This window comes from Pungitius pungitius, unplaced genomic scaffold (assembly GCF_949316345.1).
Source record: "Pungitius pungitius unplaced genomic scaffold, fPunPun2.1 scaffold_31, whole genome shotgun sequence".
Lineage (NCBI taxonomy): Eukaryota > Metazoa > Chordata > Actinopteri > Perciformes > Gasterosteidae > Pungitius > Pungitius pungitius.
This window is the reverse complement of record NW_026909910.1, coordinates 122,513-146,171: the sequence shown is the minus strand read 5'-3', so window position 1 is coordinate 146,171 and position 23,659 is coordinate 122,513. Positions and strand designations below refer to the sequence as shown.

The window sequence follows — 23,659 nt, the reverse complement described above, 5'->3', positions numbered from 1 at the left end:
TGTGGGTTAAATAAGGGTATGCAAAGAAGGCTGTGACATCCCATGCCGAAAATTGGATGGACTAGAGAAGACCCGCCCAGGGGTCCCAGCCAATCGGTGAATGGCCATTGCAGTCCCCGCCACCTCAAATGGCCTGACGATGGTATGGACGTAAGCCACCTTTCATCTTCTTCCTATTGCATCTCTTCTACAATGTGACATTTTTTTTACAATTGTGTAGGTGTACAATCTACGGCGCTGGGCGGCTTTCAGAGAGAGATGTGAAAAAGCTTACGGCACCTGGGATTCCCAGGCGGTCTTCCATCCAGGTACTAACCAGGCCCTGCTCTGCTTAGCTTCCGAGATCAGACGAGATCGGGCGGAACCAGAGAGGTATGGCCGTAAGCTGCTTTTCATCTTTTTCCTAATCCTTTAAAACGTGTCAAAGATAATCAGAAGTTTCTTTTTCTAAAATTGAAGCAGTTCTTAGCATTGGCAAGAGAGGTTCCTAAAGCCTGAAGGTAACTTTACTTTTCTTCACTGGCAATTCTAACATGTTGGGTTAGCACCTGTATTTCAACGGCTAAATTACAAACAATAGTATGCCAATCGTAAATGTTGATCAACACTAATTTAGCAATCATGAAACGGAATCATTTTGGATATTATTGTCTAATTTCCTTTCATATCCAACGTTAAAACAACACTAAACATGCATCTCTTCAACAATGTGATATTCTTTTTGTAATTTGTAGGTGTACAATCTGCGGCGCTCGGCGGCTTTCGGAGAGAGAAGTGAAAAAGCTTACGGCACCTGGGATTCCCAGGCGGTCTTCCATCCAGGTACTAACCAGGCCCTGCTCTGCTTAGCTTCCGAGATCAGACGAGATCGGGCGGAACCAGAGAGGTATGGCCGTAAGCTGCTTTTTATCTTTTTCCTAATCCTTTATAATGCGTCAATGAATTATGACACGCCTGCCGTTGGCATCTTTGTGTGGGTTAAATAAGGGTATGCAAAGAAGGCTGTGACATCCCATGCCGAAAATTGGATGGACTAGAGAAGACTCGCCCAGGGGTCCCAGCCAATCGGTGAATGGCCATTGCAGTCCCCGCCACCTCAAATGGCCTGACGATGGTATGGACGTAAGCCACCTTTCATCTTCTTCCTATTGCATCTCTTCTACAATGTGACATTTTTTTTACAATTGTGTAGGTGTACAATCTACGGCGCTGGGCGGCTTTCAGAGAGAGAAGTGAAAAAGCTTACGGCACCTGGGATTCCCAGGCGGTGTTCCATCCAGGTACTAACCAGGCCCTGCTCTGCTTAGCTTCCGAGATCAGACGAGATCGGGCGGAACCAGAGAGGTATGGCCGTAAGCTGCTTTTCATCTTTTTCCTAATCCTTTAAAACGTGTCAAAGATAATCAGAAGTTTCTTTTTCTAAAATTGAAGCAGTTCTTAGCATTGGCAAGAGAGGTTCCTAAAGCCTGAAGGTAACTTTACTTTTCTTCACTGGCAATTCTAACATGTTGGGTTAGCACCTGTATTTCAACGGCTAAATTACAAACAATAGTATGCCAATCGTAAATGTTGATCAACACTAATTTAGCAATCATGAAACGGAATCATTTTGGATAATATTGTCTAATTTCCTTTCATATCCAACGTTAAAACAACACTAAACATGCATCTCTTCAACAATGTGATATTCTTTTTGTAATTTGTAGGTGTACAATCTGCGGCGCTCGGCGGCTTTCGGAGAGAGAAGTGAAAAAGCTTACGGCACCTGGGATTCCCAGGCGGTCTTCCATCCAGGTACTAACCAGGCCCTGCTCTGCTTAGCTTCCGAGATCAGACGAGATCGGGCGGAACCAGAGAGGTATGGCCGTAAGCTGCTTTTTATCTTTTTCCTAATCCTTTATAATGCGTCAATGAATTATGACACGCCTGCCGTTGGCATCTTTGTGTGGGTTAAATAAGGGTATGCAAAGAAGGCTGTGACATCCCATGCCGAAAATTGGATGGACTAGAGAAGACCCGCCCAGGGGTCCCAGCCAATCGGTGAATGGCCATTGCAGTCCCCACCACCTCAAATGGCCTGACGATGGTATGGACGTAAGCCACCTTTCATCTTCTTCCTATTGCATCTCTTCTACAATGTGACATTTTTTTTACAATTGTGTAGGTGTACAATCTACGGCGCTGGGCGGCTTTCAGAGAGAGAAGTGAAAAAGCTTACGGCACCTGGGATTCCCAGGCGGTCTTCCATCCAGGTACTAACCAGGCCCTGCTCTGCTTAGCTTCCGAGATCAGACGAGATCGGGCGGAACCAGAGAGGTATGGCCGTAAGCTGCTTTTTATCTTTTTCCTAATCCTTTATAATGCGTCAATGAATTATGACACGCCTGCCGTTGGCATCTTTGTGTGGGTTAAATAAGGGTATGCAAAGAAGGCTGTGACATCCCATGCCGAAAATTGGATGGACTAGAGAAGACCCGCCCAGGGGTCCCAGCCAATCGGTGAATGGCCATTGCAGTCCCCGCCACCTCAAATGGCCTGACGATGGTATGGACGTATGCCACCTTTCATCTTCTTCCTATTGCATCTCTTCTACAATGTGACATTTTTTTTACAATTGTGTAGGTGTACAATCTACGGCGCTGGGCGGCTTTCAGAGAGAGAAGTGAAAAAGCTTACGGCACCTGGGATTCCCAGGCGGTCTTCCATCCAGGTACTAACCAGGCCCTGCTCTGCTTAGCTTCCGAGATCAGACGAGATCGGGCGGAACCAGAGAGGTATGGCCGTAAGCTGCTTTTCATCTTTTTCCTAATCCTTTAAAACGTGTCAAAGATAATCAGAAGTTTCTTTTTCTAAAATTGAAGCAGTTCTTAGCATTGGCAAGAGAGGTTCCTAAAGCCTGAAGGTAACTTTACTTTTCTTCACTGGCAATTCTAACATGTTGGGTTAGCACCTGTATTTCAACGGCTAAATTACAAACAATAGTATGCCAATCGTAAATGTTGATCAACACTAATTTAGCAATCATGAAACGGAATCATTTTGGATAATATTGTCTAATTTCCTTTCATATCCAACGTTAAAACAACACTAAACATGCATCTCTTCAACAATGTGATATTCTTTTTGTAATTTGTAGGTGTACAATCTGCGGCGCTCGGCGGCTTTCGGAGAGAGAAGTGAAAAAGCTTACGGCACCTGGGATTCCCAGGCGGTCTTCCATCCAGGTACTAACCAGGCCCTGCTCTGCTTAGCTTCCGAGATCAGACGAGATCGGGCGGAACCAGAGAGGTATGGCCGTAAGCAGCTTTTTATCTTTTTCCTAATCCTTTATAATGCGTCAATGAATTATGACACGCCTGCCGTTGGCATCTTTGTGTGGGTTAAATAAGGGTATGCAAAGAAGGCTGTGACATCCCATGCCGAAAATTGGATGGACTAGAGAAGACCCGCCCAGGGGTCCCAGCCAATCGGTGAATGGCCATTGCAGTCCCCGCCACCTCAAATGGCCTGACGATGGTATGGACGTAAGCCACCTTTCATCTTCTTCCTATTGCATCTCTTCTACAATGTGACATTTTTTTTACAATTGTGTAGGTGTACAATCTACGGCGCTGGGCGGCTTTCAGAGAGAGAAGTGAAAAAGCTTACGGCACCTGGGATTCCCAGGCGGTCTTCCATCCAGGTACTAACCAGGCCCTGCTCTGCTTAGCTTCCGAGATCAGACGAGATCGGGCGGAACCAGAGAGGTATGGCCGTAAGCTGCTTTTTATCTTTTTCCTAATCCTTTATAATGCGTCAATGAATTATGACACGCCTGCCGTTGGCATCTTTGTGTGGGTTAAATAAGGGTATGCAAAGAAGGCTGTGACATCCCATGCCGAAAATTGGATGGACTAGAGAAGACCCGCCCAGGGGTCCCAGCCAATCGGTGAATGGCCATTGCAGTCCCCGCCACCTCAAATGGCCTGACGATGGTATGGACGTAAGCCACCTTTCATCTTCTTCCTATTGCATCTCTTCTACAATGTGACATTTTTTTTACAATTGTGTAGGTGTACAATCTACGGCGCTGGGCGGCTTTCAGAGAGAGAAGTGAAAAAGCTTACGGCACCTGGGATTCCCAGGCGGTCTTCCATCCAGGTACTAACCAGGCCCTGCTCTGCTTAGCTTCCGAGATCAGACGAGATCGGGCGGAACCAGAGAGGTATGGCCGTAAGCTGCTTTTCATCTTTTTCCTAATCCTTTAAAACGTGTCAAAGATAATCAGAAGTTTCTTTTTCTAAAATTGAAGCAGTTCTTAGCATTGGCAAGAGAGGTTCCTAAAGCCTGAAGGTAACTTTACTTTTCTTCACTGGCAATTCTAACATGTTGGGTTAGCACCTGTATTTCAACGGCTAAATTACAAACAATAGTATGCCAATCGTAAATGTTGATCAACACTAATTTAGCAATCATGAAACGGAATCATTTTGGATATTATTGTCTAATTTCCTTTCATATCCAACGTTAAAACAACACTAAACATGCATCTCTTCAACAATGTGATATTCTTTTTGTAATTTGTAGGTGTACAATCTGCGGCGCTCGGCGGCTTTCGGAGAGAGAAGTGAAAAAGCTTACGGCACCTGGGATTCCCAGGCGGTCTTCCATCCAGGTACTAACCAGGCCCTGCTCTGCTTAGCTTCCGAGATCAGACGAGATCGGGCGGAACCAGAGAGGTATGGCCGTAAGCTGCTTTTTATCTTTTTCCTAATCCTTTATAATGCGTCAATGAATTATGACACGCCTGCCGTTGGCATCTTTGTGTGGGTTAAATAAGGGTATGCAAAGAAGGCTGTGACATCCCATGCCGAAAATTGGATGGACTAGAGAAGACCCGCCCAGGGGTCCCAGCCAATCGGTGAATGGCCATTGCAGTCCCCGCCACCTCAAATGGCCTGACGATGGTATGGACGTAAGCCACCTTTCATCTTCTTCCTATTGCATCTCTTCTACAATGTGACATTTTTTTTACAATTGTGTAGGTGTACAATCTACGGCGCTGGGCGGCTTTCAGAGAGAGAAGTGAAAAAGCTTACGGCACCTGGGATTCCCAGGCGGTCTTCCATCCAGGTACTAACCAGGCCCTGCTCTGCTTAGCTTCCGAGATCAGGCGGAACCAGAGAGGTATGGCCGTAAGCTGCTTTTTATCTTTTTCCTAATCCTTTATAATGCGTCAATGAATTATGACACGCCTGCCGTTGGCATCTTTGTGTGGGTTAAATAAGGGTATGCAAAGAAGGCTGTGACATCCCATGCCGAAAATTGGATGGACTAGAGAAGACCCGCCCAGGGGTCCCAGCCAATCGGTGAATGGCCATTGCAGTCCCCGCCACCTCAAATGGCCTGACGATGGTATGGACGTAAGCCACCTTTCATCTTCTTCCTATTGCATCTCTTCTACAATGTGACATTTTTTTTACAATTGTGTAGGTGTACAATCTACGGCGCTGGGCGGCTTTCAGAGAGAGAAGTGAAAAAGCTTACGGCACCTGGGATTCCCAGGCGGTCTTCCATCCAGGTACTAACCAGGCCCTGCTCTGCTTAGCTTCCGAGATCAGACGAGATCGGGCGGAACCAGAGAGGTATGGCCGTAAGCTGCTTTTCATCTTTTTCCTAATCCTTTAAAACGTGTCAAAGATAATCAGAAGTTTCTTTTTCTAAAATTGAAGCAGTTCTTAGCATTGGCAAGAGAGGTTCCTAAAGCCTGAAGGTAACTTTACTTTTCTTCACTGGCAATTCTAACATGTTGGGTTAGCACCTGTATTTCAACGGCTAAATTACAAACAATAGTATGCCAATCGTAAATGTTGATCAACACTAATTTAGCAATCATGAAACGGAATCATTTTGGATAATATTGTCTAATTTCCTTTCATATCCAACGTTAAAACAACACTAAACATGCATCTCTTCAACAATGTGATATTCTTTTTGTAATTTGTAGGTGTACAATCTGCGGCGCTCGGCGGCTTTCGGAGAGAGAAGTGAAAAAGCTTACGGCACCTGGGATTCCCAGGCGGTCTTCCATCCAGGTACTAACCAGGCCCTGCTCTGCTTAGCTTCCGAGATCAGACGAGATCGGGCGGAACCAGAGAGGTATGGCCGTAAGCTGCTTTTTATCTTTTTCCTAATCCTTTATAATGCGTCAATGAATTATGACACGCCTGCCGTTGGCATCTTTGTGTGGGTTAAATAAGGGTATGCAAAGAAGGCTGTGACATCCCATGCCGAAAATTGGATGGACTAGAGAAGACCCGCCCAGGGGTCCCAGCCAATCGGTGAATGGCCATTGCAGTCCCCGCCACCTCAAATGGCCTGACGATGGTATGGACGTAAGCCACCTTTCATCTTCTTCCTATTGCATCTCTTCTACAATGTGACATTTTTTTTACAATTGTGTAGGTGTACAATCTACGGCGCTGGGCGGCTTTCAGAGAGAGAAGTGAAAAAGCTTACGGCACCTGGGATTCCCAGGCGGTCTTCCATCCAGGTACTAACCAGGCCCTGCTCTGCTTAGCTTCCGAGATCAGACGAGATCGGGCGGAACCAGAGAGGTATGGCCGTAAGCTGCTTTTCATCTTTTTCCTAATCCTTTAAAACGTGTCAAAGATAATCAGAAGTTTCTTTTTCTAAAATTGAAGCAGTTCTTAGCATTGGCAAGAGAGGTTCCTAAAGCCTGAAGGTAACTTTACTTTTCTTCACTGGCAATTCTAACATGTTGGGTTAGCACCTGTATTTCAACGGCTAAATTACAAACAATAGTATGCCAATCGTAAATGTTGATCAACACTAATTTAGCAATCATGAAACGGAATCATTTTGGATAATATTGTCTAATTTCCTTTCATATCCAACGTTAAAACAACACTAAACATGCATCTCTTCAACAATGTGATATTCTTTTTGTAATTTGTAGGTGTACAATCTGCGGCGCTCGGCGGCATTCGGAGAGAGAAGTGAAAAAGCTTACGGCACCTGGGATTCCCAGGCGGTCTTCCATCCAGGTACTAACCAGGCCCTGCTCTGCTTAGCTTCCGAGATCAGACGAGATCGGGCGGAACCAGAGAGGTATGGCCGTAAGCTGCTTTTTATCTTTTTCCTAATCCTTTATAATGCGTCAATGAATTATGACACGCCTGCCGTTGGCATCTTTGTGTGGGTTAAATAAGGGTATGCAAAGAAGGCTGTGACATCCCATGCCGAAAATTGGATGGACTAGAGAAGACCCGCCCAGGGGTCCCAGCCAATCGGTGAATGGCCATTGCAGTCCCCGCCACCTCAAATGGCCTGACGATGGTATGGACGTAAGCCACCTTTCATCTTCTTCCTATTGCATCTCTTCTACAATGTGACATTTTTTTTACAATTGTGTAGGTGTACAATCTACGGCGCTGGGCGGCTTTCAGAGAGAGAAGTGAAAAAGCTTACGGCACCTGGGATTCCCAGGCGGTCTTCCATCCAGGTACTAACCAGGCCCTGCTCTGCTTAGCTTCCGAGATCAGACGAGATCGGGCGGAACCAGAGAGGTATGGCCGTAAGCTGCTTTTCATCTTTTTCCTAATCCTTTAAAACGTGTCAAAGATAATCAGAAGTTTCTTTTTCTAAAATTGAAGCAGTTCTTAGCATTGGCAAGAGAGGTTCCTAAAGCCTGAAGGTAACTTTACTTTTCTTCACTGGCAATTCTAACATGTTGGGTTAGCACCTGTATTTCAACGGCTAAATTACAAACAATAGTATGCCAATCGTAAATGTTGATCAACACTAATTTAGCAATCATGAAACGGAATCATTTTGGATATTATTGTCTAATTTCCTTTCATATCCAACGTTAAAACAACACTAAACATGCATCTCTTCAACAATGTGATATTCTTTTTGTAATTTGTAGGTGTACAATCTGCGGCGCTCGGCGGCTTTCGGAGAGAGAAGTGAAAAAGCTTACGGCACCTGGGATTCCCAGGCGGTCTTCCATCCAGGTACTAACCAGGCCCTGCTCTGCTTAGCTTCCGAGATCAGACGAGATCGGGCGGAACCAGAGAGGTATGGCCGTAAGCTGCTTTTTATCTTTTTCCTAATCCTTTATAATGCGTCAATGAATTATGACACGCCTGCCGTTGGCATCTTTGTGTGGGTTAAATAAGGGTATGCAAAGAAGGCTGTGACATCCCATGCCGAAAATTGGATGGACTAGAGAAGACCCGCCCAGGGGTCCCAGCCAATCGGTGAATGGCCATTGCAGTCCCCGCCACCTCAAATGGCCTGACGATGGTATGGACGTAAGCCACCTTTCATCTTCTTCCTATTGCATCTCTTCTACAATGTGACATTTTTTTTACAATTGTGTAGGTGTACAATCTACGGCGCTGGGCGGCTTTCAGAGAGAGAAGTGAAAAAGCTTACGGCACCTGGGATTCCCAGGCGGTCTTCCATCCAGGTACTAACCAGGCCCTGCTCTGCTTAGCTTCCGAGATCAGGCGGAACCAGAGAGGTATGGCCGTAAGCTGCTTTTTATCTTTTTCCTAATCCTTTATAATGCGTCAATGAATTATGACACGCCTGCCGTTGGCATCTTTGTGTGGGTTAAATAAGGGTATGCAAAGAAGGCTGTGACATCCCATGCCGAAAATTGGATGGACTAGAGAAGACCCGCCCAGGGGTCCCAGCCAATCGGTGAATGGCCATTGCAGTCCCCGCCACCTCAAATGGCCTGACGATGGTATGGACGTAAGCCACCTTTCATCTTCTTCCTATTGCATCTCTTCTACAATGTGACATTTTTTTTACAATTGTGTAGGTGTACAATCTACGGCGCTGGGCGGCTTTCAGAGAGAGAAGTGAAAAAGCTTACGGCACCTGGGATTCCCAGGCGGTCTTCCATCCAGGTACTAACCAGGCCCTGCTCTGCTTAGCTTCCGAGATCAGACGAGATCGGGCGGAACCAGAGAGGTATGGCCGTAAGCTGCTTTTCATCTTTTTCCTAATCCTTTAAAACGTGTCAAAGATAATCAGAAGTTTCTTTTTCTAAAATTGAAGCAGTTCTTAGCATTGGCAAGAGAGGTTCCTAAAGCCTGAAGGTAACTTTACTTTTCTTCACTGGCAATTCTAACATGTTGGGTTAGCACCTGTATTTCAACGGCTAAATTACAAACAATAGTATGCCAATCGTAAATGTTGATCAACACTAATTTAGCAATCATGAAACGGAATCATTTTGGATAATATTGTCTAATTTCCTTTCATATCCAACGTTAAAACAACACTAAACATGCATCTCTTCAACAATGTGATATTCTTTTTGTAATTTGTAGGTGTACAATCTGCGGCGCTCGGCGGCTTTCGGAGAGAGAAGTGAAAAAGCTTACGGCACCTGGGATTCCCAGGCGGTCTTCCATCCAGGTACTAACCAGGCCCTGCTCTGCTTAGCTTCCGAGATCAGACGAGATCGGGCGGAACCAGAGAGGTATGGCCGTAAGCTGCTTTTTATCTTTTTCCTAATCCTTTATAATGCGTCAATGAATTATGACACGCCTGCCGTTGGCATCTTTGTGTGGGTTAAATAAGGGTATGCAAAGAAGGCTGTGACATCCCATGCCGAAAATTGGATGGACTAGAGAAGACCCGCCCAGGGGTCCCAGCCAATCGGTGAATGGCCATTGCAGTCCCCGCCACCTCAAATGGCCTGACGATGGTATGGACGTAAGCCACCTTTCATCTTCTTCCTATTGCATCTCTTCTACAATGTGACATTTTTTTTACAATTGTGTAGGTGTACAATCTACGGCGCTGGGCGGCTTTCAGAGAGAGAAGTGAAAAAGCTTACGGCACCTGGGATTCCCAGGCGGTCTTCCATCCAGGTACTAACCAGGCCCTGCTCTGCTTAGCTTCCGAGATCAGACGAGATCGGGCGGAACCAGAGAGGTATGGCCGTAAGCTGCTTTTCATCTTTTTCCTAATCCTTTAAAACGTGTCAAAGATAATCAGAAGTTTCTTTTTCTAAAATTGAAGCAGTTCTTAGCATTGGCAAGAGAGGTTCCTAAAGCCTGAAGGTAACTTTACTTTTCTTCACTGGCAATTCTAACATGTTGGGTTAGCACCTGTATTTCAACGGCTAAATTACAAACAATAGTATGCCAATCGTAAATGTTGATCAACACTAATTTAGCAATCATGAAACGGAATCATTTTGGATAATATTGTCTAATTTCCTTTCATATCCAACGTTAAAACAACACTAAACATGCATCTCTTCAACAATGTGATATTCTTTTTGTAATTTGTAGGTGTACAATCTGCGGCGCTCGGCGGCTTTCGGAGAGAGAAGTGAAAAAGCTTACGGCACCTGGGATTCCCAGGCGGTCTTCCATCCAGGTACTAACCAGGCCCTGCTCTGCTTAGCTTCCGAGATCAGACGAGATCGGGCGGAACCAGAGAGGTATGGCCGTAAGCTGCTTTTTATCTTTTTCCTAATCCTTTATAATGCGTCAATGAATTATGACACGCCTGCCGTTGGCATCTTTGTGTGGGTTAAATAAGGGTATGCAAAGAAGGCTGTGACATCCCATGCCGAAAATTGGATGGACTAGAGAAGACCCGCCCAGGGGTCCCAGCCAATCGGTGAATGGCCATTGCAGTCCCCGCCACCTCAAATGGCCTGACGATGGTATGGACGTAAGCCACCTTTCATCTTCTTCCTATTGCATCTCTTCTACAATGTGACATTTTTTTTACAATTGTGTAGGTGTACAATCTACGGCGCTGGGCGGCTTTCAGAGAGAGAAGTGAAAAAGCTTACGGCACCTGGGATTCCCAGGCGGTCTTCCATCCAGGTACTAACCAGGCCCTGCTCTGCTTAGCTTCCGAGATCAGACGAGATCGGGCGGAACCAGAGAGGTATGGCCGTAAGCTGCTTTTCATCTTTTTCCTAATCCTTTAAAACGTGTCAAAGATAATCAGAAGTTTCTTTTTCTAAAATTGAAGCAGTTCTTAGCATTGGCAAGAGAGGTTCCTAAAGCCTGAAGGTAACTTTACTTTTCTTCACTGGCAATTCTAACATGTTGGGTTAGCACCTGTATTTCAACGGCTAAATTACAAACAATAGTATGCCAATCGTAAATGTTGATCAACACTAATTTAGCAATCATGAAACGGAATCATTTTGGATAATATTGTCTAATTTCCTTTCATATCCAACGTTAAAACAACACTAAACATGCATCTCTTCAACAATGTGATATTCTTTTTGTAATTTGTAGGTGTACAATCTGCGGCGCTCGGCGGCATTCGGAGAGAGAAGTGAAAAAGCTTACGGCACCTGGGATTCCCAGGCGGTCTTCCATCCAGGTACTAACCAGGCCCTGCTCTGCTTAGCTTCCGAGATCAGACGAGATCGGGCGGAACCAGAGAGGTATGGCCGTAAGCTGCTTTTTATCTTTTTCCTAATCCTTTATAATGCGTCAATGAATTATGACACGCCTGCCGTTGGCATCTTTGTGTGGGTTAAATAAGGGTATGCAAAGAAGGCTGTGACATCCCATGCCGAAAATTGGATGGACTAGAGAAGACCCGCCCAGGGGTCCCAGCCAATCGGTGAATGGCCATTGCAGTCCCCGCCACCTCAAATGGCCTGACGATGGTATGGACGTAAGCCACCTTTCATCTTCTTCCTATTGCATCTCTTCTACAATGTGACATTTTTTTTACAATTGTGTAGGTGTACAATCTACGGCGCTGGGCGGCTTTCAGAGAGAGAAGTGAAAAAGCTTACGGCACCTGGGATTCCCAGGCGGTCTTCCATCCAGGTACTAACCAGGCCCTGCTCTGCTTAGCTTCCGAGATCAGACGAGATCGGGCGGAACCAGAGAGGTATGGCCGTAAGCTGCTTTTCATCTTTTTCCTAATCCTTTAAAACGTGTCAAAGATAATCAGAAGTTTCTTTTTCTAAAATTGAAGCAGTTCTTAGCATTGGCAAGAGAGGTTCCTAAAGCCTGAAGGTAACTTTACTTTTCTTCACTGGCAATTCTAACATGTTGGGTTAGCACCTGTATTTCAACGGCTAAATTACAAACAATAGTATGCCAATCGTAAATGTTGATCAACACTAATTTAGCAATCATGAAACGGAATCATTTTGGATATTATTGTCTAATTTCCTTTCATATCCAACGTTAAAACAACACTAAACATGCATCTCTTCAACAATGTGATATTCTTTTTGTAATTTGTAGGTGTACAATCTGCGGCGCTCGGCGGCTTTCGGAGAGAGAAGTGAAAAAGCTTACGGCACCTGGGATTCCCAGGCGGTCTTCCATCCAGGTACTAACCAGGCCCTGCTCTGCTTAGCTTCCGAGATCAGACGAGATCGGGCGGAACCAGAGAGGTATGGCCGTAAGCTGCTTTTTATCTTTTTCCTAATCCTTTATAATGCGTCAATGAATTATGACACGCCTGCCGTTGGCATCTTTGTGTGGGTTAAATAAGGGTATGCAAAGAAGGCTGTGACATCCCATGCCGAAAATTGGATGGACTAGAGAAGACCCGCCCAGGGGTCCCAGCCAATCGGTGAATGGCCATTGCAGTCCCCGCCACCTCAAATGGCCTGACGATGGTATGGACGTAAGCCACCTTTCATCTTCTTCCTATTGCATCTCTTCTACAATGTGACATTTTTTTTACAATTGTGTAGGTGTACAATCTACGGCGCTGGGCGGCTTTCAGAGAGAGAAGTGAAAAAGCTTACGGCACCTGGGATTCCCAGGCGGTCTTCCATCCAGGTACTAACCAGGCCCTGCTCTGCTTAGCTTCCGAGATCAGGCGGAACCAGAGAGGTATGGCCGTAAGCTGCTTTTTATCTTTTTCCTAATCCTTTATAATGCGTCAATGAATTATGACACGCCTGCCGTTGGCATCTTTGTGTGGGTTAAATAAGGGTATGCAAAGAAGGCTGTGACATCCCATGCCGAAAATTGGATGGACTAGAGAAGACCCGCCCAGGGGTCCCAGCCAATCGGTGAATGGCCATTGCAGTCCCCGCCACCTCAAATGGCCTGACGATGGTATGGACGTAAGCCACCTTTCATCTTCTTCCTATTGCATCTCTTCTACAATGTGACATTTTTTTTACAATTGTGTAGGTGTACAATCTACGGCGCTGGGCGGCTTTCAGAGAGAGAAGTGAAAAAGCTTACGGCACCTGGGATTCCCAGGCGGTCTTCCATCCAGGTACTAACCAGGCCCTGCTCTGCTTAGCTTCCGAGATCAGACGAGATCGGGCGGAACCAGAGAGGTATGGCCGTAAGCTGCTTTTCATCTTTTTCCTAATCCTTTAAAACGTGTCAAAGATAATCAGAAGTTTCTTTTTCTAAAATTGAAGCAGTTCTTAGCATTGGCAAGAGAGGTTCCTAAAGCCTGAAGGTAACTTTACTTTTCTTCACTGGCAATTCTAACATGTTGGGTTAGCACCTGTATTTCAACGGCTAAATTACAAACAATAGTATGCCAATCGTAAATGTTGATCAACACTAATTTAGCAATCATGAAACGGAATCATTTTGGATAATATTGTCTAATTTCCTTTCATATCCAACGTTAAAACAACACTAAACATGCATCTCTTCAACAATGTGATATTCTTTTTGTAATTTGTAGGTGTACAATCTGCGGCGCTCGGCGGCTTTCGGAGAGAGAAGTGAAAAAGCTTACGGCACCTGGGATTCCCAGGCGGTCTTCCATCCAGGTACTAACCAGGCCCTGCTCTGCTTAGCTTCCGAGATCAGACGAGATCGGGCGGAACCAGAGAGGTATGGCCGTAAGCTGCTTTTCATCTTTTTCCTAATCCTTTAAAACGTGTCAAAGATAATCAGAAGTTTCTTTTTCTAAAATTGAAGCAGTTCTTAGCATTGGCAAGAGAGGTTCCTAAAGCCTGAAGGTAACTTTACTTTTCTTCACTGGCAATTCTAACATGTTGGGTTAGCACCTGTATTTCAACGGCTAAATTACAAACAATAGTATGCCAATCGTAAATGTTGATCAACACTAATTTAGCAATCATGAAACGGAATCATTTTGGATATTATTGTCTAATTTCCTTTCATATCCAACGTTAAAACAACACTAAACATGCATCTCTTCAACAATGTGATATTCTTTTTGTAATTTGTAGGTGTACAATCTGCGGCGCTCGGCGGCTTTCGGAGAGAGAAGTGAAAAAGCTTACGGCACCTGGGATTCCCAGGCGGTCTTCCATCCAGGTACTAACCAGGCCCTGCTCTGCTTAGCTTCCGAGATCAGACGAGATCGGGCGGAACCAGAGAGGTATGGCCGTAAGCTGCTTTTTATCTTTTTCCTAATCCTTTATAATGCGTCAATGAATTATGACACGCCTGCCGTTGGCATCTTTGTGTGGGTTAAATAAGGGTATGCAAAGAAGGCTGTGACATCCCATGCCGAAAATTGGATGGACTAGAGAAGACCCGCCCAGGGGTCCCAGCCAATCGGTGAATGGCCATTGCAGTCCCCGCCACCTCAAATGGCCTGACGATGGTATGGACGTAAGCCACCTTTCATCTTCTTCCTATTGCATCTCTTCTACAATGTGACATTTTTTTTACAATTGTGTAGGTGTACAATCTACGGCGCTGGGCGGCTTTCAGAGAGAGAAGTGAAAAAGCTTACGGCACCTGGGATTCCCAGGCGGTCTTCCATCCAGGTACTAACCAGGCCCTGCTCTGCTTAGCTTCCGAGATCAGGCGGAACCAGAGAGGTATGGCCGTAAGCTGCTTTTTATCTTTTTCCTAATCCTTTATAATGCGTCAATGAATTATGACACGCCTGCCGTTGGCATCTTTGTGTGGGTTAAATAAGGGTATGCAAAGAAGGCTGTGACATCCCATGCCGAAAATTGGATGGACTAGAGAAGACCCGCCCAGGGGTCCCAGCCAATCGGTGAATGGCCATTGCAGTCCCCGCCACCTCAAATGGCCTGACGATGGTATGGACGTAAGCCACCTTTCATCTTCTTCCTATTGCATCTCTTCTACAATGTGACATTTTTTTTACAATTGTGTAGGTGTACAATCTACGGCGCTGGGCGGCTTTCAGAGAGAGAAGTGAAAAAGCTTACGGCACCTGGGATTCCCAGGCGGTCTTCCATCCAGGTACTAACCAGGCCCTGCTCTGCTTAGCTTCCGAGATCAGACGAGATCGGGCGGAACCAGAGAGGTATGGCCGTAAGCTGCTTTTCATCTTTTTCCTAATCCTTTAAAACGTGTCAAAGATAATCAGAAGTTTCTTTTTCTAAAATTGAAGCAGTTCTTAGCATTGGCAAGAGAGGTTCCTAAAGCCTGAAGGTAACTTTACTTTTCTTCACTGGCAATTCTAACATGTTGGGTTAGCACCTGTATTTCAACGGCTAAATTACAAACAATAGTATGCCAATCGTAAATGTTGATCAACACTAATTTAGCAATCATGAAACGGAATCATTTTGGATAATATTGTCTAATTTCCTTTCATATCCAACGTTAAAACAACACTAAACATGCATCTCTTCAACAATGTGATATTCTTTTTGTAATTTGTAGGTGTACAATCTGCGGCGCTCGGCGGCTTTCGGAGAGAGAAGTGAAAAAGCTTACGGCACCTGGGATTCCCAGGCGGTCTTCCATCCAGGTACTAACCAGGCCCTGCTCTGCTTAGCTTCCGAGATCAGACGAGATCGGGCGGAACCAGAGAGGTATGGCCGTAAGCTGCTTTTTATCTTTTTCCTAATCCTTTATAATGCGTCAATGAATTATGACACGCCTGCCGTTGGCATCTTTGTGTGGGTTAAATAAGGGTATGCAAAGAAGGCTGTGACATCCCATGCCGAAAATTGGATGGACTAGAGAAGACCCGCCCAGGGGTCCCAGCCAATCGGTGAATGGCCATTGCAGTCCCCGCCACCTCAAATGGCCTGACGATGGTATGGACGTAAGCCACCTTTCATCTTCTTCCTATTGCATCTCTTCTACAATGTGACATTTTTTTTACAATTGTGTAGGTGTACAATCTACGGCGCTGGGCGGCTTTCAGAGAGAGAAGTGAAAAAGCTTACGGCACCTGGGATTCCCAGGCGGTCTTCCATCCAGGTACTAACCAGGCCCTGCTCTGCTTAGCTTCCGAGATCAGACGAGATCGGGCGGAACCAGAGAGGTATGGCCGTAAGCTGCTTTTCATCTTTTTCCTAATCCTTTAAAACGTGTCAAAGATAATCAGAAGTTTCTTTTTCTAAAATTGAAGCAGTTCTTAGCATTGGCAAGAGAGGTTCCTAAAGCCTGAAGGTAACTTTACTTTTCTTCACTGGCAATTCTAACATGTTGGGTTAGCACCTGTATTTCAACGGCTAAATTACAAACAATAGTATGCCAATCGTAAATGTTGATCAACACTAATTTAGCAATCATGAAACGGAATCATTTTGGATAATATTGTCTAATTTCCTTTCATATCCAACGTTAAAACAACACTAAACATGCATCTCTTCAACAATGTGATATTCTTTTTGTAATTTGTAGGTGTACAATCTGCGGCGCTCGGCGGCATTCGGAGAGAGAAGTGAAAAAGCTTACGGCACCTGGGATTCCCAGGCGGTCTTCCATCCAGGTACTAACCAGGCCCTGCTCTGCTTAGCTTCCGAGATCAGACGAGATCGGGCGGAACCAGAGAGGTATGGCCGTAAGCTGCTTTTTATCTTTTTCCTAATCCTTTATAATGCGTCAATGAATTATGACACGCCTGCCGTTGGCATCTTTGTGTGGGTTAAATAAGGGTATGCAAAGAAGGCTGTGACATCCCATGCCGAAAATTGGATGGACTAGAGAAGACCCGCCCAGGGGTCCCAGCCAATCGGTGAATGGCCATTGCAGTCCCCGCCACCTCAAATGGCCTGACGATGGTATGGACGTAAGCCACCTTTCATCTTCTTCCTATTGCATCTCTTCTACAATGTGACATTTTTTTTACAATTGTGTAGGTGTACAATCTACGGCGCTGGGCGGCTTTCAGAGAGAGAAGTGAAAAAGCTTACGGCACCTGGGATTCCCAGGCGGTCTTCCATCCAGGTACTAACCAGGCCCTGCTCTGCTTAGCTTCCGAGATCAGACGAGATCGGGCGGAACCAGAGAGGTATGGCCGTAAGCTGCTTTTCATCTTTTTCCTAATCCTTTAAAACGTGTCAAAGATAATCAGAAGTTTCTTTTTCTAAAATTGAAGCAGTTCTTAGCATTGGCAAGAGAGGTTCCTAAAGCCTGAAGGTAACTTTACTTTTCTTCACTGGCAATTCTAACATGTTGGGTTAGCACCTGTATTTCAACGGCTAAATTACAAACAATAGTATGCCAATCGTAAATGTTGATCAACACTAATTTAGCAATCATGAAACGGAATCATTTTGGATATTATTGTCTAATTTCCTTTCATATCCAACGTTAAAACAACACTAAACATGCATCTCTTCAACAATGTGATATTCTTTTTGTAATTTGTAGGTGTACAATCTGCGGCGCTCGGCGGCTTTCGGAGAGAGAAGTGAAAAAGCTTACGGCACCTGGGATTCCCAGGCGGTCTTCCATCCAGGTACTAACCAGGCCCTGCTCTGCTTAGCTTCCGAGATCAGACGAGATCGGGCGGAACCAGAGAGGTATGGCCGTAAGCTGCTTTTTATCTTTTTCCTAATCCTTTATAATGCGTCAATGAATTATGACACGCCTGCCGTTGGCATCTTTGTGTGGGTTAAATAAGGGTATGCAAAGAAGGCTGTGACATCCCATGCCGAAAATTGGATGGACTAGAGAAGACCCGCCCAGGGGTCCCAGCCAATCGGTGAATGGCCATTGCAGTCCCCGCCACCTCAAATGGCCTGACGATGGTATGGACGTAAGCCACCTTTCATCTTCTTCCTATTGCATCTCTTCTACAATGTGACATTTTTTTTACAATTGTGTAGGTGTACAATCTACGGCGCTGGGCGGCTTTCAGAGAGAGAAGTGAAAAAGCTTACGGCACCTGGGATTCCCAGGCGGTCTTCCATCCAGGTACTAACCAGGCCCTGCTCTGCTTAGCTTCCGAGATCAGGCGGAACCAGAGAGGTATGGCCGTAAGCTGCTTTTTATCTTTTTCCTAATCCTTTATAATGCGTCAATGAATTATGACACGCCTGCCGTTGGCATCTTTGTGTGGGTTAAATAAGGGTATGCAAAGAAGGCTGTGACATCCCATGCCGAAAATTGGATGGACTAGAGAAGACCCGCCCAGGGGTCCCAGCCAATCGGTGAATGGCCATTGCAGTCCCCGCCACCTCAAATGGCCTGACGATGGTATGGACGTAAGCCACCTTTCATCTTCTTCCTATTGCATCTCTTCTACAATGTGACATTTTTTTTACAATTGTGTAGGTGTACAATCTACGGCGCTGGGCGGCTTTCAGAGAGAGAAGTGAAAAAGCTTACGGCACCTGGGATTCCCAGGCGGTCTTCCATCCAGGTACTAACCAGGCCCTGCTCTGCTTAGCTTCCGAGATCAGACGAGATCGGGCGGAACCAGAGAGGTATGGCCGTAAGCTGCTTTTCATCTTTTTCCTAATCCTTTAAAACGTGTCAAAGATAATCAGAAGTTTCTTTTTCTAAAATTGAAGCAGTTCTTAGCATTGGCAAGAGAGGTTCCTAAAGCCTGAAGGTAACTTTACTTTTCTTCACTGGCAATTCTAACATGTTGGGTTAGCACCTGTATTTCAACGGCTAAATTACAAACAATAGTATGCCAATCGTAAATGTTGATCAACACTAATTTAGCAATCATGAAACGGAATCATTTTGGATAATATTGTCTAATTTCCTTTCATATCCAACGTTAAAACAACACTAAACATGCATCTCTTCAACAATGTGATATTCTTTTTGTAATTTGTAGGTGTACAATCTGCGGCGCTCGGCGGCTTTCGGAGAGAGAAGTGAAAAAGCTTACGGCACCTGGGATTCCCAGGCGGTCTTCCATCCAGGTACTAACCAGGCCCTGCTCTGCTTAGCTTCCGAGATCAGACGAGATCGGGCGGAACCAGAGAGGTATGGCCGTAAGCTGCTTTTTATCTTTTTCCTAATCCTTTATAATGCGTCAATGAATTATGACACGCCTGCCGTTGGCATCTTTGTGTGGGTTAAATAAGGGTATGCAAAGAAGGCTGTGACATCCCATGCCGAAAATTGGATGGACTAGAGAAGACCCGCCCAGGGGTCCCAGCCAATCGGTGAATGGCCATTGCAGTCCCCGCCACCTCAAATGGCCTGACGATGGTATGGACGTAAGCCACCTTTCATCTTCTTCCTATTGCATCTCTTCTACAATGTGACATTTTTTTTACAATTGTGTAGGTGTACAATCTACGGCGCTGGGCGGCTTTCAGAGAGAGAAGTGAAAAAGCTTACGGCACCTGGGATTCCCAGGCGGTCTTCCATCCAGGTACTAACCAGGCCCTGCTCTGCTTAGCTTCCGAGATCAGGCGGAACCAGAGAGGTATGGCCGTAAGCTGCTTTTTATCTTTTTCCTAATCCTTTATAATGCGTCAATGAATTATGACACGCCTGCCGTTGGCATCTTTGTGTGGGTTAAATAAGGGTATGCAAAGAAGGCTGTGACATCCCATGCCGAAAATTGGATGGACTAGAGAAGACCCGCCCAGGGGTCCCAGCCAATCGGTGAATGGCCATTGCAGTCCCCGCCACCTCAAATGGCCTGACGATGGTATGGACGTAAGCCACCTTTCATCTTCTTCCTATTGCATCTCTTCTACAATGTGACATTTTTTTTACAATTGTGTAGGTGTACAATCTACGGCGCTGGGCGGCTTTCAGAGAGAGAAGTGAAAAAGCTTACGGCACCTGGGATTCCCAGGCGGTCTTCCATCCAGGTACTAACCAGGCCCTGCTCTGCTTAGCTTCCGAGATCAGACGAGATCGGGCGGAACCAGAGAGGTATGGCCGTAAGCTGCTTTTCATCTTTTTCCTAATCCTTTAAAACGTGTCAAAGATAATCAGAAGTTTCTTTTTCTAAAATTGAAGCAGTTCTTAGCATTGGCAAGAGAGGTTCCTAAAGCCTGAAGGTAACTTTACTTTTCTTCACTGGCAATTCTAACATGTTGGGTTAGCACCTGTATTTCAACGGCTAAATTACAAACAATAGTATGCCAATCGTAAATGTTGATCAACACTAATTTAGCAATCATGAAACGGAATCATTTTGGATAATATTGTCTAATTTCCTTTCATATCCAACGTTAAAACAACACTAAACATGCATCTCTTCAACAATGTGATATTCTTTTTGTAATTTGTAGGTGTACAATCTGCGGCGCTCGGCGGCTTTCGGAGAGAGAAGTGAAAAAGCTTACGGCACCTGGGATTCCCAGGCGGTCTTCCATCCAGGTACTAACCAGGCCCTGCTCTGCTTAGCTTCCGAGATCAGACGAGATCGGGCGGAACCAGAGAGGTATGGCCGTAAGCTGCTTTTTATCTTTTTCCTAATCCTTTATAATGCGTCAATGAATTATGACACGCCTGCCGTTGGCATCTTTGTGTGGGTTAAATAAGGGTATGCAAAGAAGGCTGTGACATCCCATGCCGAAAATTGGATGGACTAGAGAAGACCCGCCCAGGGGTCCCAGCCAATCGGTGAATGGCCATTGCAGTCCCCGCCACCTCAAATGGCCTGACGATGGTATGGACGTAAGCCACCTTTCATCTTCTTCCTATTGCATCTCTTCTACAATGTGACATTTTTTTTACAATTGTGTAGGTGTACAATCTACGGCGCTGGGCGGCTTTCAGAGAGAGAAGTGAAAAAGCTTACGGCACCTGGGATTCCCAGGCGGTCTTCCATCCAGGTACTAACCAGGCCCTGCTCTGCTTAGCTTCCGAGATCAGACGAGATCGGGCGGAACCAGAGAGGTATGGCCGTAAGCTGCTTTTCATCTTTTTCCTAATCCTTTAAAACGTGTCAAAGATAATCAGAAGTTTCTTTTTCTAAAATTGAAGCAGTTCTTAGCATTGGCAAGAGAGGTTCCTAAAGCCTGAAGGTAACTTTACTTTTCTTCACTGGCAATTCTAACATGTTGGGTTAGCACCTGTATTTCAACGGCTAAATTACAAACAATAGTATGCCAATCGTAAATGTTGATCAACACTAATTTAGCAATCATGAAACGGAATCATTTTGGATAATATTGTCTAATTTCCTTTCATATCCAACGTTAAAACAACACTAAACATGCATCTCTTCAACAATGTGATATTCTTTTTGTAATTTGTAGGTGTACAATCTGCGGCGCTCGGCGGCATTCGGAGAGAGAAGTGAAAAAGCTTACGGCACCTGGGATTCCCAGGCGGTCTTCCATCCAGGTACTAACCAGGCCCTGCTCTGCTTAGCTTCCGAGATCAGACGAGATCGGGCGGAACCAGAGAGGTATGGCCGTAAGCTGCTTTTTATCTTTTTCCTAATCCTTTATAATGCGTCAATGAATTATGACACGCCTGCCGTTGGCATCTTTGTGTGGGTTAAATAAGGGTATGCAAAGAAGGCTGTGACATCCCATGCCGAAAATTGGATGGACTAGAGAAGACCCGCCCAGGGGTCCCAGCCAATCGGTGAATGGCCATTGCAGTCCCCGCCACCTCAAATGGCCTGACGATGGTATGGACGTAAGCCACCTTTCATCTTCTTCCTATTGCATCTCTTCTACAATGTGACATTTTTTTTACAATTGTGTAGGTGTACAATCTACGGCGCTGGGCGGCTTTCAGAGAGAGAAGTGAAAAAGCTTACGGCACCTGGGATTCCCAGGCGGTCTTCCATCCAGGTACTAACCAGGCCCTGCTCTGCTTAGCTTCCGAGATCAGACGAGATCGGGCGGAACCAGAGAGGTATGGCCGTAAGCTGCTTTTCATCTTTTTCCTAATCCTTTAAAACGTGTCAAAGATAATCAGAAGTTTCTTTTTCTAAAATTGAAGCAGTTCTTAGCATTGGCAAGAGAGGTTCCTAAAGCCTGAAGGTAACTTTACTTTTCTTCACTGGCAATTCTAACATGTTGGGTTAGCACCTGTATTTCAACGGCTAAATTACAAACAATAGTATGCCAATCGTAAATGTTGATCAACACTAATTTAGCAATCATGAAACGGAATCATTTTGGATATTATTGTCTAATTTCCTTTCATATCCAACGTTAAAACAACACTAAACATGCATCTCTTCAACAATGTGATATTCTTTTTGTAATTTGTAGGTGTACAATCTGCGGCGCTCGGCGGCTTTCGGAGAGAGAAGTGAAAAAGCTTACGGCACCTGGGATTCCCAGGCGGTCTTCCATCCAGGTACTAACCAGGCCCTGCTCTGCTTAGCTTCCGAGATCAGACGAGATCGGGCGGAACCAGAGAGGTATGGCCGTAAGCTGCTTTTTATCTTTTTCCTAATCCTTTATAATGCGTCAATGAATTATGACACGCCTGCCGTTGGCATCTTTGTGTGGGTTAAATAAGGGTATGCAAAGAAGGCTGTGACATCCCATGCCGAAAATTGGATGGACTAGAGAAGACCCGCCCAGGGGTCCCAGCCAATCGGTGAATGGCCATTGCAGTCCCCGCCACCTCAAATGGCCTGACGATGGTATGGACGTAAGCCACCTTTCATCTTCTTCCTATTGCATCTCTTCTACAATGTGACATTTTTTTTACAATTGTGTAGGTGTACAATCTACGGCGCTGGGCGGCTTTCAGAGAGAGAAGTGAAAAAGCTTACGGCACCTGGGATTCCCAGGCGGTCTTCCATCCAGGTACTAACCAGGCCCTGCTCTGCTTAGCTTCCGAGATCAGACGAGATCGGGCGGAACCAGAGAGGTATGGCCGTAAGCTGCTTTTCATCTTTTTCCTAATCCTTTAAAACGTGTCAAAGATAATCAGAAGTTTCTTTTTCTAAAATTGAAGCAGTTCTTAGCATTGGCAAGAGAGGTTCCTAAAGCCTGAAGGTAACTTTACTTTTCTTCACTGGCAATTCTAACATGTTGGGTTAGCACCTGTATTTCAACGGCTAAATTACAAACAATAGTATGCCAATCGTAAATGTTGATCAACACTAATTTAGCAATCATGAAACGGAATCATTTTGGATATTATTGTCTAATTTCCTTTCATATCCAACGTTAAAACAACACTAAACATGCATCTCTTCAACAATGTGATATTCTTTTTGTAATTTGTAGGTGTACAATCTGCGGCGCTCGGCGGCTTTCGGAGAGAGAAGTGAAAAAGCTTACGGCACCTGGGATTCCCAGGCGGTCTTCCATCCAGGTACTAACCAGGCCCTGCTCTGCTTAGCTTCCGAGATCAGACGAGATCGGGCGGAACCAGAGAGGTATGGCCGTAAGCTGCTTTTTATCTTTTTCCTAATCCTTTATAATGCGTCAATGAATTATGACACGCCTGCCGTTGGCATCTTTGTGTGGGTTAAATAAGGGTATGCAAAGAAGGCTGTGACATCCCATGCCGAAAATTGGATGGACTAGAGAAGACCCGCCCAGGGGTCCCAGCCAATCGGTGAA

General features: G+C 45.3%; 43 non-coding genes and 6 pseudogenes across 43 annotated transcripts; all 49 read right to left on the bottom strand.

The window, feature by feature from the left end:
• Positions 1 to 267: 267 nt before the first annotated feature.
• On the bottom strand, positions 268 to 386 carry LOC134123429 (5S ribosomal RNA). The gene has a single exon (XR_009954915.1). It is a non-coding gene; the product is annotated as a 5S ribosomal RNA (ribosomal RNA).
• A 395-nt stretch (positions 387 to 781) lies between these two features.
• LOC134123428 (5S ribosomal RNA) lies at positions 782 to 900 on the bottom strand. The gene has a single exon (XR_009954914.1). It is a non-coding gene; the product is annotated as a 5S ribosomal RNA (ribosomal RNA).
• Positions 901 to 1,239: 339 nt separating this feature from the next.
• Positions 1,240 to 1,358, bottom strand: LOC134123024 (5S ribosomal RNA). The gene has a single exon (XR_009954533.1). It is a non-coding gene; the product is annotated as a 5S ribosomal RNA (ribosomal RNA).
• A 395-nt stretch (positions 1,359 to 1,753) lies between these two features.
• LOC134123427 (5S ribosomal RNA) lies at positions 1,754 to 1,872 on the bottom strand. Its single transcript, XR_009954913.1, has one exon. It is a non-coding gene; the product is annotated as a 5S ribosomal RNA (ribosomal RNA).
• Positions 1,873 to 2,211: 339 nt separating this feature from the next.
• LOC134123425 (5S ribosomal RNA) lies at positions 2,212 to 2,330 on the bottom strand. Its single transcript, XR_009954911.1, has one exon. It is a non-coding gene; the product is annotated as a 5S ribosomal RNA (ribosomal RNA).
• A 339-nt stretch (positions 2,331 to 2,669) lies between these two features.
• LOC134123424 (5S ribosomal RNA) lies at positions 2,670 to 2,788 on the bottom strand. Its single transcript, XR_009954910.1, has one exon. It is a non-coding gene; the product is annotated as a 5S ribosomal RNA (ribosomal RNA).
• Positions 2,789 to 3,183: 395 nt separating this feature from the next.
• On the bottom strand, positions 3,184 to 3,302 carry LOC134123423 (5S ribosomal RNA). Its single transcript, XR_009954909.1, has one exon. It is a non-coding gene; the product is annotated as a 5S ribosomal RNA (ribosomal RNA).
• A 339-nt stretch (positions 3,303 to 3,641) lies between these two features.
• LOC134123422 (5S ribosomal RNA) lies at positions 3,642 to 3,760 on the bottom strand. Its single transcript, XR_009954908.1, has one exon. It is a non-coding gene; the product is annotated as a 5S ribosomal RNA (ribosomal RNA).
• Positions 3,761 to 4,099: 339 nt separating this feature from the next.
• On the bottom strand, positions 4,100 to 4,218 carry LOC134123421 (5S ribosomal RNA). The gene has a single exon (XR_009954907.1). It is a non-coding gene; the product is annotated as a 5S ribosomal RNA (ribosomal RNA).
• A 395-nt stretch (positions 4,219 to 4,613) lies between these two features.
• LOC134123419 (5S ribosomal RNA) lies at positions 4,614 to 4,732 on the bottom strand. Its single transcript, XR_009954905.1, has one exon. It is a non-coding gene; the product is annotated as a 5S ribosomal RNA (ribosomal RNA).
• Positions 4,733 to 5,071: 339 nt separating this feature from the next.
• On the bottom strand, positions 5,072 to 5,180 carry LOC134123155 (5S ribosomal RNA; annotated as a pseudogene).
• Positions 5,181 to 5,519: 339 nt separating this feature from the next.
• On the bottom strand, positions 5,520 to 5,638 carry LOC134123418 (5S ribosomal RNA). Its single transcript, XR_009954904.1, has one exon. It is a non-coding gene; the product is annotated as a 5S ribosomal RNA (ribosomal RNA).
• A 395-nt stretch (positions 5,639 to 6,033) lies between these two features.
• LOC134123417 (5S ribosomal RNA) lies at positions 6,034 to 6,152 on the bottom strand. The gene has a single exon (XR_009954903.1). It is a non-coding gene; the product is annotated as a 5S ribosomal RNA (ribosomal RNA).
• A 339-nt stretch (positions 6,153 to 6,491) lies between these two features.
• On the bottom strand, positions 6,492 to 6,610 carry LOC134123416 (5S ribosomal RNA). Its single transcript, XR_009954902.1, has one exon. It is a non-coding gene; the product is annotated as a 5S ribosomal RNA (ribosomal RNA).
• Positions 6,611 to 7,005: 395 nt separating this feature from the next.
• Positions 7,006 to 7,124, bottom strand: LOC134123415 (5S ribosomal RNA). The gene has a single exon (XR_009954901.1). It is a non-coding gene; the product is annotated as a 5S ribosomal RNA (ribosomal RNA).
• Positions 7,125 to 7,463: 339 nt separating this feature from the next.
• LOC134123414 (5S ribosomal RNA) lies at positions 7,464 to 7,582 on the bottom strand. Its single transcript, XR_009954900.1, has one exon. It is a non-coding gene; the product is annotated as a 5S ribosomal RNA (ribosomal RNA).
• Positions 7,583 to 7,977: 395 nt separating this feature from the next.
• On the bottom strand, positions 7,978 to 8,096 carry LOC134123413 (5S ribosomal RNA). Its single transcript, XR_009954899.1, has one exon. It is a non-coding gene; the product is annotated as a 5S ribosomal RNA (ribosomal RNA).
• Positions 8,097 to 8,435: 339 nt separating this feature from the next.
• LOC134123154 (5S ribosomal RNA) lies at positions 8,436 to 8,544 on the bottom strand (annotated as a pseudogene).
• Positions 8,545 to 8,883: 339 nt separating this feature from the next.
• Positions 8,884 to 9,002, bottom strand: LOC134123412 (5S ribosomal RNA). The gene has a single exon (XR_009954898.1). It is a non-coding gene; the product is annotated as a 5S ribosomal RNA (ribosomal RNA).
• Positions 9,003 to 9,397: 395 nt separating this feature from the next.
• On the bottom strand, positions 9,398 to 9,516 carry LOC134123411 (5S ribosomal RNA). Its single transcript, XR_009954897.1, has one exon. It is a non-coding gene; the product is annotated as a 5S ribosomal RNA (ribosomal RNA).
• A 339-nt stretch (positions 9,517 to 9,855) lies between these two features.
• Positions 9,856 to 9,974, bottom strand: LOC134123410 (5S ribosomal RNA). The gene has a single exon (XR_009954896.1). It is a non-coding gene; the product is annotated as a 5S ribosomal RNA (ribosomal RNA).
• A 395-nt stretch (positions 9,975 to 10,369) lies between these two features.
• Positions 10,370 to 10,488, bottom strand: LOC134123408 (5S ribosomal RNA). The gene has a single exon (XR_009954894.1). It is a non-coding gene; the product is annotated as a 5S ribosomal RNA (ribosomal RNA).
• Positions 10,489 to 10,827: 339 nt separating this feature from the next.
• On the bottom strand, positions 10,828 to 10,946 carry LOC134123407 (5S ribosomal RNA). The gene has a single exon (XR_009954893.1). It is a non-coding gene; the product is annotated as a 5S ribosomal RNA (ribosomal RNA).
• Positions 10,947 to 11,341: 395 nt separating this feature from the next.
• LOC134123406 (5S ribosomal RNA) lies at positions 11,342 to 11,460 on the bottom strand. The gene has a single exon (XR_009954892.1). It is a non-coding gene; the product is annotated as a 5S ribosomal RNA (ribosomal RNA).
• Positions 11,461 to 11,799: 339 nt separating this feature from the next.
• Positions 11,800 to 11,918, bottom strand: LOC134123405 (5S ribosomal RNA). Its single transcript, XR_009954891.1, has one exon. It is a non-coding gene; the product is annotated as a 5S ribosomal RNA (ribosomal RNA).
• Positions 11,919 to 12,313: 395 nt separating this feature from the next.
• Positions 12,314 to 12,432, bottom strand: LOC134123404 (5S ribosomal RNA). Its single transcript, XR_009954890.1, has one exon. It is a non-coding gene; the product is annotated as a 5S ribosomal RNA (ribosomal RNA).
• Positions 12,433 to 12,771: 339 nt separating this feature from the next.
• Positions 12,772 to 12,880, bottom strand: LOC134123153 (5S ribosomal RNA; annotated as a pseudogene).
• Positions 12,881 to 13,219: 339 nt separating this feature from the next.
• LOC134123403 (5S ribosomal RNA) lies at positions 13,220 to 13,338 on the bottom strand. Its single transcript, XR_009954889.1, has one exon. It is a non-coding gene; the product is annotated as a 5S ribosomal RNA (ribosomal RNA).
• A 395-nt stretch (positions 13,339 to 13,733) lies between these two features.
• LOC134123402 (5S ribosomal RNA) lies at positions 13,734 to 13,852 on the bottom strand. The gene has a single exon (XR_009954888.1). It is a non-coding gene; the product is annotated as a 5S ribosomal RNA (ribosomal RNA).
• Positions 13,853 to 14,247: 395 nt separating this feature from the next.
• LOC134123401 (5S ribosomal RNA) lies at positions 14,248 to 14,366 on the bottom strand. The gene has a single exon (XR_009954887.1). It is a non-coding gene; the product is annotated as a 5S ribosomal RNA (ribosomal RNA).
• A 339-nt stretch (positions 14,367 to 14,705) lies between these two features.
• LOC134123152 (5S ribosomal RNA) lies at positions 14,706 to 14,814 on the bottom strand (annotated as a pseudogene).
• A 339-nt stretch (positions 14,815 to 15,153) lies between these two features.
• On the bottom strand, positions 15,154 to 15,272 carry LOC134123400 (5S ribosomal RNA). The gene has a single exon (XR_009954886.1). It is a non-coding gene; the product is annotated as a 5S ribosomal RNA (ribosomal RNA).
• A 395-nt stretch (positions 15,273 to 15,667) lies between these two features.
• On the bottom strand, positions 15,668 to 15,786 carry LOC134123399 (5S ribosomal RNA). The gene has a single exon (XR_009954885.1). It is a non-coding gene; the product is annotated as a 5S ribosomal RNA (ribosomal RNA).
• Positions 15,787 to 16,125: 339 nt separating this feature from the next.
• On the bottom strand, positions 16,126 to 16,244 carry LOC134123397 (5S ribosomal RNA). The gene has a single exon (XR_009954883.1). It is a non-coding gene; the product is annotated as a 5S ribosomal RNA (ribosomal RNA).
• Positions 16,245 to 16,639: 395 nt separating this feature from the next.
• LOC134123396 (5S ribosomal RNA) lies at positions 16,640 to 16,758 on the bottom strand. Its single transcript, XR_009954882.1, has one exon. It is a non-coding gene; the product is annotated as a 5S ribosomal RNA (ribosomal RNA).
• A 339-nt stretch (positions 16,759 to 17,097) lies between these two features.
• Positions 17,098 to 17,216, bottom strand: LOC134123395 (5S ribosomal RNA). The gene has a single exon (XR_009954881.1). It is a non-coding gene; the product is annotated as a 5S ribosomal RNA (ribosomal RNA).
• Positions 17,217 to 17,611: 395 nt separating this feature from the next.
• On the bottom strand, positions 17,612 to 17,730 carry LOC134123394 (5S ribosomal RNA). Its single transcript, XR_009954880.1, has one exon. It is a non-coding gene; the product is annotated as a 5S ribosomal RNA (ribosomal RNA).
• Positions 17,731 to 18,069: 339 nt separating this feature from the next.
• Positions 18,070 to 18,178, bottom strand: LOC134123150 (5S ribosomal RNA; annotated as a pseudogene).
• A 339-nt stretch (positions 18,179 to 18,517) lies between these two features.
• On the bottom strand, positions 18,518 to 18,636 carry LOC134123393 (5S ribosomal RNA). The gene has a single exon (XR_009954879.1). It is a non-coding gene; the product is annotated as a 5S ribosomal RNA (ribosomal RNA).
• A 395-nt stretch (positions 18,637 to 19,031) lies between these two features.
• LOC134123392 (5S ribosomal RNA) lies at positions 19,032 to 19,150 on the bottom strand. Its single transcript, XR_009954878.1, has one exon. It is a non-coding gene; the product is annotated as a 5S ribosomal RNA (ribosomal RNA).
• A 339-nt stretch (positions 19,151 to 19,489) lies between these two features.
• On the bottom strand, positions 19,490 to 19,598 carry LOC134123149 (5S ribosomal RNA; annotated as a pseudogene).
• A 339-nt stretch (positions 19,599 to 19,937) lies between these two features.
• LOC134123391 (5S ribosomal RNA) lies at positions 19,938 to 20,056 on the bottom strand. The gene has a single exon (XR_009954877.1). It is a non-coding gene; the product is annotated as a 5S ribosomal RNA (ribosomal RNA).
• Positions 20,057 to 20,451: 395 nt separating this feature from the next.
• LOC134123390 (5S ribosomal RNA) lies at positions 20,452 to 20,570 on the bottom strand. The gene has a single exon (XR_009954876.1). It is a non-coding gene; the product is annotated as a 5S ribosomal RNA (ribosomal RNA).
• A 339-nt stretch (positions 20,571 to 20,909) lies between these two features.
• LOC134123389 (5S ribosomal RNA) lies at positions 20,910 to 21,028 on the bottom strand. The gene has a single exon (XR_009954875.1). It is a non-coding gene; the product is annotated as a 5S ribosomal RNA (ribosomal RNA).
• Positions 21,029 to 21,423: 395 nt separating this feature from the next.
• Positions 21,424 to 21,542, bottom strand: LOC134123388 (5S ribosomal RNA). The gene has a single exon (XR_009954874.1). It is a non-coding gene; the product is annotated as a 5S ribosomal RNA (ribosomal RNA).
• A 339-nt stretch (positions 21,543 to 21,881) lies between these two features.
• Positions 21,882 to 22,000, bottom strand: LOC134123386 (5S ribosomal RNA). Its single transcript, XR_009954872.1, has one exon. It is a non-coding gene; the product is annotated as a 5S ribosomal RNA (ribosomal RNA).
• Positions 22,001 to 22,395: 395 nt separating this feature from the next.
• LOC134123385 (5S ribosomal RNA) lies at positions 22,396 to 22,514 on the bottom strand. The gene has a single exon (XR_009954871.1). It is a non-coding gene; the product is annotated as a 5S ribosomal RNA (ribosomal RNA).
• Positions 22,515 to 22,853: 339 nt separating this feature from the next.
• LOC134123384 (5S ribosomal RNA) lies at positions 22,854 to 22,972 on the bottom strand. Its single transcript, XR_009954870.1, has one exon. It is a non-coding gene; the product is annotated as a 5S ribosomal RNA (ribosomal RNA).
• Positions 22,973 to 23,367: 395 nt separating this feature from the next.
• LOC134123383 (5S ribosomal RNA) lies at positions 23,368 to 23,486 on the bottom strand. Its single transcript, XR_009954869.1, has one exon. It is a non-coding gene; the product is annotated as a 5S ribosomal RNA (ribosomal RNA).
• Positions 23,487 to 23,659: the final 173 nt, after the last annotated feature.